This window comes from Magnolia sinica, chromosome 3, assembly GCF_029962835.1.
Source record: "Magnolia sinica isolate HGM2019 chromosome 3, MsV1, whole genome shotgun sequence".
NCBI classification, from domain to species: domain Eukaryota; kingdom Viridiplantae; phylum Streptophyta; class Magnoliopsida; order Magnoliales; family Magnoliaceae; genus Magnolia; species Magnolia sinica.
This window is the reverse complement of record NC_080575.1, coordinates 72380890-72389922: the sequence shown is the minus strand read 5'-3', so window position 1 is coordinate 72389922 and position 9033 is coordinate 72380890. Positions and strand designations below refer to the sequence as shown.

Sequence of the window (9033 nt, the reverse complement as noted above, 5' to 3'; positions counted from 1 at the left end):
TCCAAAAAATATGGGACATATGGACATCAAGCCAGGGGTGATCCAACTCCTTCCAAAAATTTATGGGCTTGAATTTGAAAACCTATATTTATACTTGAAAGAGTTTGATGAGATCATAACCACCTTATACTTTCCAAACGTGCTTGAGGACACGGTCAGGATGAAACTCGTTCCATTTTCTTTAAAGGAGAAAGCTAAGACGTGGTTGCATTCACTACGTCCTTGATCTATTGGTAGATTGAATGACATGACAAGGGAGTTCATAAAGAAAATTTTCCCACACCATAAAATGAACACTCAAAAAGTCAAACATGAACTTCGTCCAAAAGGAAGATGAAACATTCTTCCAATGTTGGGAGCAGTTAAAGGATCTTGTTAGTTTGTGCCCACAACATGGTTTAGAGACGTGGCGCATTACACACTTTTTCTATGATGGACTGACATCCTCCATGCGCTAATTGTCAAGACAATGTGTAATGGGGAATTCATGAACAAAAACATTGATGACGTGTGGGATTATTTAGACAGACTTGCTGGAAACGCACAATCATGGGACGTCTCCACAAAATAGAGCACTACCTCTAGGCCCACTCAATCAAATGAGAGGGGACTATACCTTCTGAAAGAAGATGATAATATCAATGCTAAAATGGCTAATCTTATGAGAAAATTTGAGGCCAGGGAAATAAAGAAGGATACGGCTAAGGAAACTATTTGCGGTATTTGTGTTAGTAACATTCACACAACTAAAAATTACCCAACAATACCTGCTTTCAAGAGGTACTGAATGAGCAATCTAATGCCGTAAATAATTACTAAAGGCCTTTCAATAGACCCACCTCCAATACATACAATCTTAGTTGGAGAAATCATTCCAACTTCAGTTGGAGGAATGGACAAACTGCTACTCCTCAAGGATTCTTTAATCAAATTCCAAATCAAGGGAAACCTCAAGAGGATTTGGTTTTAAAGCATCTTTAAAATTAAGAGCTTTTTAATCAGGGGATGCTATAATCCTTTCAAGACCTTACAACGACCATACAAAGGCTTGAGACAAAGAATGTGATTGGGAATAAGGGAAGTCTTCCAGCTCAACCTCTTCCCAATCCAAAATCACAAGATGAAGTCAGCAACCCAAGCTCTTAGATCAAATGGAGCAAGTTAAATCTATTATCACTCTTAGGAGTGGGAAGACCATTAACAAAATCATTCTGGTCAGGGTTGAAGAGCCTAAGGACCCGGAAGAGGATAACAATGATAGATCTAGCACTACTCCACAAGAATTAGAACTAGAACTTCAAGGAAAGCCGATTGCACTAAAACTCTCTCTAACTCTCAGGATATTCCAAAGGTGCTTAAATAAGTGAAGGTCAATATTCCTCTACTAGATGCCATTAAACAAATACCTTCATATGCTAAATTTTTGAAAGACTTGTGTACGACCAAAAGACGGTAAAGGCGACAAAATATTCAAAAGAAAATCTTTTTAATTGAAAAAGTGAGTGTCATCCTAAAGCAAGATGTGTCATAGAAATACAAAGATCCCAGTAGCCCAACCATTGCTTGTGTAATTGGGAATTACCGCATTGAACACGCCCTTCCTGATTTAAGAGCAATCATAATCCCGATTCCCTACTTGGTCTACAAACAACTAGGTTTAGGTGAAAAAACCCACCCGAACTACATTACAACTTGCTGATCACTCAGTTCCTGTACCGAGAAGGATAATTGAGGATGTCTTGGTCCAGGTTGATAAATTTTACTACCCAGTAGATTTTATCATCTTGGATACTTAACCCATCGTAGACATGAGCACTCAAATTCCAGTCTTTCTTGGTTGCCCATTTCTTGCTACATAAAATGCAATCATGAATTACAAGAATGGAGTCATGAGTTTGTCTTTTGGAAATATGATATTGGAGTTGAATATCTTTTTCAATATGAGAAAACAGTTAGAGGATGATAACGATTCCTACGACATTAACATGATTAACTCTTTCGTGAAAGATAAAACACTTTTGACCTTCTCCTCTGACCCTCTAGATATGTGCCTGGCCCACTCTCATGGTTTTGATGATGATATAATTATGGAGATGGGGATCATACTAGATATTGTGCTTGTACTTGAAGTTAACTGGTGGAGGTCATAATTTGAAGAATTGTCCCAAATTGATGTAATGCCTCTACCGTCTAACCTCAAAGGATCGAAGCTTGACCTAAAACTTTTGCTCTCTAATTTAAAATATGTCTATTTAGGTCAAGATGAGATATACCCAGTGGTGATTTCTTCCCACCTTGAGCAAGAACAAGAGAGTATGCTTATCTCTACTCTCATTGAGCATAAAGGAGCTATTGGATGGTCGATTGCAGATCTCAAGGGAATTAATCTTTTGATTTGTACTCACCACATTTATGTAGAGGATAATACAAAGACCTCCCAGCAACCACAACGTAGATTAAATCCAAACATGAAGGAAGTGGTTAAGGCCATGGTTCATAAGCTATTGGATGTGGGTGTCATATGCCCTATATTCAATGGTCAATAGGTGAGTCGAACTTAGGTGGTTCCTAAGAAATTTGGAATCACTATAGCAGCTAATGCCAATAATGAACTCATGCCGACTAGAGTTACTACTGGTTGGAGAATGTGCATTGACTACAGGAAGTTGAATACCGTTATGAGGAAGGATCACTTCCCTTTGCCCTTCATTGATTAAATCTTGGAAGGCTAGCTCGTCACTCATACTATTATTTTCTTGACGGCTATTCAGGCTACAACCAGATAGAGCTAGCTCCTGAAGATCATGAAAAGACCACATTCATATGTCCTTTTGGCACATTTGTTTACCGAAGGATGCCATTCAAACTATGTAATACCCCCGCCACTTTTCAGCAATGCATGATGAGTATTTTTTCTTACATGGTGGGGTAATATTTAGAGGTCTTTATGGATGACTTCTTTGTCTTTGGTCTATCCTTCAGCGATTGTTTGGAGAATCTTAAATGTGTACTGAAGCGATGTGAGGCAAAGAATTTGATACTGAATTAGGAGAAGTGTCATTTCATGGTTCGTAAGGGAATTTTCCTTAGACATATCATCTCGTCCAAGGGAATCGAGGTAGATAAGGCTAAGATTGATCACATCTCTAACTTACTTCCACCCAAGAACATATGAGATGTGGGATCCTTCTTAGGATACGCTAGTTTTTACAAGAGATTCATAAAGAACTTTAGTCACCTCTCTCATCCTCTATGTAATTTACTTCAAAAGGATGCACCATACGAGTATATTGAGCAATGCCAGGAAGCTTTTACTAAGCTCAAGGGCATGTTAACCATTGCACCTATCATACAGCCGCCCGACTGGAACCTTCCTTTTGAACTTATGTGCGACGTGTCTGACTATGCACTTGGGGCGATTTTAGGCCAGAGAAAGGAAAAGAAACCCTACGTTATTTATTATGCAATTGTAGAACTTTAAATCCTATCCGAATGAACTACTCTATTACAGAAAAGGAACTCTTAGCCGTGGTGTTTGCTTTGGACAAATTTAGGTCCTACTTGATCAGTTCTATGATTGTCATTTACACAGATCATGCAGAGCTCAGGTATCTTCTTTCTAAGAGTAATGTTAAGCCTCGCATGATAAGATGAATCCTCCTACCCAAAGAATTTGATTTGAAAATAAAAGATAAAAAGGGAGTAGAGAATGTAGTGGCTAACCATCTTTCCTGCATTGATCTTGCTGATTCACTTGAGATTTCACATATAAATGACATGTTCCCTGATGAACAATTGTTCAAAGTCTCCAACTCACCTTGGTTTGTAGATATTGCTAATTATCTTGCTGCAGGCTTCACGCCGACACATTGAACTGCGCAAGATAAGAAAAAATTCTTTATCATGGTATATAAATTCTTCTAGGACGATCCATATTTGTTTAAATATTACCTAGACCAAATCTTGAGGAGATGTGTACCAGATAATGAACACCAAACTGTCATTTCCTTTTGTCATTCTCAGGCCTATGGTGGTCACTTTTCAACTAAAAAGACCACGACCAAAATTCTGCAGTGCGGCTTTTACTGGCTCACTATGTTTAAGGACACTTATGAGTTTTGCAAAGCTTGTGAGTATTTTCAGAAATTAGGAGCATTGTCCCATTGAAATATGATGCCCTTGAAACCCATTATGATCATTGAAGCATTTGATTGTTGGGGCATCGATTTCATGGGACCATTCCCCTAATCTTTTGGAAATTTATATAGTTTGTTCACCGCAGACTATATCACTAAATGGGTCAAAGTGATTCCATGCCAGAACAATGATCATCAAATGGTCATTAAATTCTTAAAAGAGAAAATCCTTCCTCGGTTTGGAATGCCTCAAGCCATCATTAGTGATGGAGGTTCACATTTCTGTAATTAGCCATTTGTGAACTTAATGAAGAATATGACATTTCCCACAAAGTGAGTGCTCCATATCACCCACAAACAAGTGTGCAAGCTGAAATTTTCAATAGGAAGATCAAACACATTTTAGAAAAAATGGTTAACCCTGACCATAAGGATTGGTCAATCCACTTAACCGATGCCTTATGGGCTTATCGTACTGCATTTAAGACCCTATTGGAATGTCTCCTTTTAGACTTATCTACGGGAAGACTTGCCACTTTCCTGTGGAGTTGGAACGTAGGGCCTACTGGGCTATTAAAAATTTGAATTTCAATTTGGACAACACTGGCTTGCTACGCAAACTTCGATTGAATGAACCTGAAGAGATCTGGAATAATGCATATAAGAACTCGAGAATTTATAAGGATAAGATGAAGGTGTTTCATGACCAACACATTCTTTGGAAATCATTCACACTAAGTCAGAAGGTCCTCTTACACAATTCTTGGTTACATCTCTTTTCGGGTAAACATCGATCTCGTTGGACCGGCCCTTTCACTATTACTAATGCCTATCCTCATGGGACTGTTGAGATTCATAATCAAAATAATGGCAATGAATTCAAAGTAAATGGACATCGATTAAAGCCATTTGTTGAAAAAATTGATTTAGAGGACATGTCCATACCTCTGAGTGATCCTGTTTACCGGGATTGATCTCCTAGTCTGATGGAAGTATAGGTAGGTTTATCACTTTTATAGGACTAGGGTAGTTTTCTTCTACTGTTTAGGATAATTTGCTTATACGTTGTTGAGTTTTGTTTTGTGCTAAGCTATCTTCACACTAAGATTATTAGAAAAGCCTCAAAATTCCTTCTTCAGGTATTACCTACTTCCCTTTTCTTTTCACTACCTCTTTTGTATTATATGCTTAATTCTTTTACATTGAGGACAATGTAGATTTTTCAGTTGGGGATAGGGATTAGGTAAACTAACTAGTATTTTCTTAGTTTTAAGCAAAAAATTTAAAAATTTTCAATGTTTCATGTTGAAATCTGTCTGGGAAGCAATGAAAGGTGTACTTAAGAGTGCTTTGAGTATGAGAAGATAGAGATCGAATTTTGAATTTCTGGAGTTTAATCAACTAAGTAATGTATCACCTAAGTGCTTGCACTCAATTAATTAAGAAGAAGTTTGAATATCATGTTAATCTAAATCACAAGACACAACTGTATTGTCAAATTTTGTTGTGCCAAAACACTTCGAAATGTTTGACCTATTTTGATATATTGAATGTTCACCATCTAGTTCAAATAGATGGAAAGTTCACCTTCATTCAAAGATGAGCTTCATGTTATCTACATCAACATTTAGTGTGCTACAATTATGCATGTTCAACTATGAGAACAAGTTAAAGTTCACCAAGTCCAAGTACTCAAGTCCAAGTGCACTATATCAAGCTCAAGTTTGAGTGCATCGCATGCTCAAGCTTAAGTTCAAGCTCAAGCTCAATTACATTTGATCAAGCTTAAGTCTCAAGTCACTATCTCAAGACACAAGTTCGAGACAAACTCAAGTATACATGGTCAAGCTTCATGTGCTTCAAAGTGACTTATCTATCGAAGCGAACGATGTTTCAATTTCAATACTCACATTTAAGGTATATATGAGCCTAGAAATACCTTAAGATTAGGTCATCAACATTACATATTTAATTTGGGTCATAGTACTTATTTTAGGCTTTGCTTCGACTACTCCTAGTCATTTTTCGACTAGTCCAGGCGCTGGCTCGACCAGTCCAGGGTTTTTCTCGACTAGTCTAGAATTTTACTCAAAAAATTGGATAAGATTTTTGGTCTTCAACCAATCGAGTACCTGGTCGTGGAGACCTACTCAACCAGTCGAGCAGGGCTCGACTCGAACTCCAGCAATGCTAATTTAATTCACTTGGCCAATTGAGCGTTGTGTTCAACTAGTCGAGCGAGCCACTCAACCAGTCGAGAGTCTGTTTTATCTGATCACGCTAGAAAATGTGAAAGTTAGTTCTGCTGGGACCAGTCAAACCGAACCTTGGACCAGTCGAGGGAACCGAATTACAGCCTATAAATAGAGGACATTTCTCATATATTTTCATTCATTCCAAGCCAATTCAAGTCATCACTTTGAGAGATTTGTCCCCACTATTATGAAGCTATTCTGAGGTATTTATAAATCATTTTAATAGCTTTTTGGTTTCTTAATTTCTTGATCTCTTGATTCCATTTTACTTAATATAAAGGGGATTTTGATTTAACCATTTGTGAGATCTAAGAAATTAAATCCAAGTAGCCTAAGGTTTGACTTAATTAAAATTCATTTAGACCTAGAACCCTTTCATTTGTGAGAATGAACATTGAACATCTTCATCTACAAAGAGGTAGTTCTACCAGCTACATTGAAGATCATTCATCAGATAAGTATATTTCATTTATTATATTGTGGTTTGTAAGATTGCCAAAAAATCTTTCATTTTGGTTTTGACTGAGATAGCCAGAAAATCTCAGTGTGTGTGGGGTTTTTAATTGTGACAGCCCATTGAAAATACAATTGTAAAGGTTTTAAGGTGAACCTTAGAAAACCTTCTTTCTTAGTGAAAGTCGATATCCCGTGGGATGTGGATATTGGGAGTGGAATAGAAATGTTGTTTGAGAACAGTTGATGTACACCCAAACCACTATAATTCTCGAAGTTTGGATGATGGTGATGTATGTGATGTGCTGAATGTTGTATTTATTTTCATGTACAAGTGGGGAATGTTGTAATAGCGTAATTTATTTCCTTTACCTTTGTATCAGTTTGAGTTTTTAATACTTACCAACATTATAGAAATCAGTTTGTCCTACCAAAAGCCATTGGTTTTTGGTGTAAGGTTATCCTTACAACAACCTTTGTATCAACCTCTTAATACTTGTGCATTTGAGGTTGTTTTAGATTTCTGATATCTGTGTTATCTTTACACATTTATTTTTTATTTAGCATAGTCCTATTCACCCCCCCTCCCCCGCCTCCAGGACTTGGGGCTCACCCTTTTCAAGTGGTATCAAAGCCTAATAACTCTTTCCATTGGATTAATTTCCTGAGCTAAGTGATCTCGAGCTCCTAATATGTTAAAATTTGATAGTCTCTCTATCACTAGGCCACCACCTTTTGATGGCTCCAATTATGCTTATTAGAAAGCCAGGATGAGGATCCTTTTCAGGTCCATCAATGAGAGCGCGTCGCAAGCCACAATGACTAGATGGAACCCACCTACGTCTAAAGTTTTACACACCGATGAAACTAAGTCCATTAAAGAAATACCGTATTATATGTGGAGTACTCTTCAGAAAAATGAGAGCAGTGCCAATGCCAAAGCTTTAAATGTAATCACTTATGCACTATCACCAGATGAGTTCAAAAAAATTATATCTTGTGATACTATAAAATAAGCTTGAGATATCTTAGAAATGACACACGAGTGTACGATTAATGTCAAAAAGTTAAAACTCTAAATCCTCACCACTAGGTTTGAGGAAATACATATGGAAGAAAGTGAATCGTTCATGGACTTCCATACAAAATTGAATGATAGAGTCAACTCAATGTGGGGTCTTGGAAATAACATCCCAAAAGGCAAAGTTTGTGCAAAGATACTGCAATCACTTCCTAAGAGATTCAATTCAAAGGTGATAGCCATTTAGGAACTGAGAGACACAGATAATATGAGGGTGGAAGGGCTTGTTGGTTCTCTACAAACTTACAAGTTGAATTTGAAGGCTCCAAAAGGTAATTCTATAGCCCTTAAAACATCTAAATGTATTTCTCAAGATAATAGTAATAATTCTAATTGTGAAAACTCAGAGGATGATATAGCCTTATTAACCAAGAAGTTTTATAAGATTTTTAAAAGTAAAAAGAGAGTTAATTTTTGAAAACCCTCTAAGAAGAAAAAGGGTAAATCTAAAAATTGGAAATCACTAAAAGATAGTCAATGCTTCAATTGCTATGAATACGGGCATCTGGAGAATAGGTGTCCAAAGAGGGACAAACCAAAGAAGAAAGGCATGTTGGCCACATGGGATGAATCGTCCTGCTCTGAAGCTTCTTTTGAGTCAGATGATTCAGAACCCGAATCTACTAGTGAGGTCAAGTCCTTAATGACTCTAGCCAGAGTCACTTCCATAGATAGTTCTAATACATCAGAATATGAAAATTTGAGGAGTGACCCTAAAAATGAAGACGATCTTCAGGATGCCTACAAGGCCCTATACAGGGAAAGTTGTAAGATTACTGTCAAATTTAAACTTAAAAAAGAAAAGTTTCTAAAATTAAAAGAGGATTTTAAAAACTTAGTTTTAAAAAAGTTGCATATTTTTGATTGTTTTAGAAAAAACTAAATTTGATTTAGATTTCAAAACATCTCAACTTGAAAACCTAAAATCAAAAAATGAGAAACTAAAAATAAAAGTCTCTTCCATCTTGAGTTGAAAGGATACTTGGAGGTATGCCTAGGGAGACCCTAAACGAGAAAAAATTACTAACCGGATCAAGAAAGTGTGAAGATAGATCGAGTCTGGGCTATGATAAAAACATGCCTCTGAAAAGTAAGATTACAACTCCTA

At 36.9% G+C, this 9033-nt stretch overlaps 1 non-coding gene across 1 annotated transcript; it reads right to left on the bottom strand.

Annotated features, from left to right (window-relative positions):
* Window positions 1-293: 293 nt before the first annotated feature.
* On the bottom strand, window positions 294-400 carry LOC131241746 (small nucleolar RNA R71). Its single transcript, XR_009169306.1, has one exon. It is a non-coding gene; the product is annotated as a small nucleolar RNA R71 (small nucleolar RNA).
* Window positions 401-9033: the final 8633 nt, after the last annotated feature.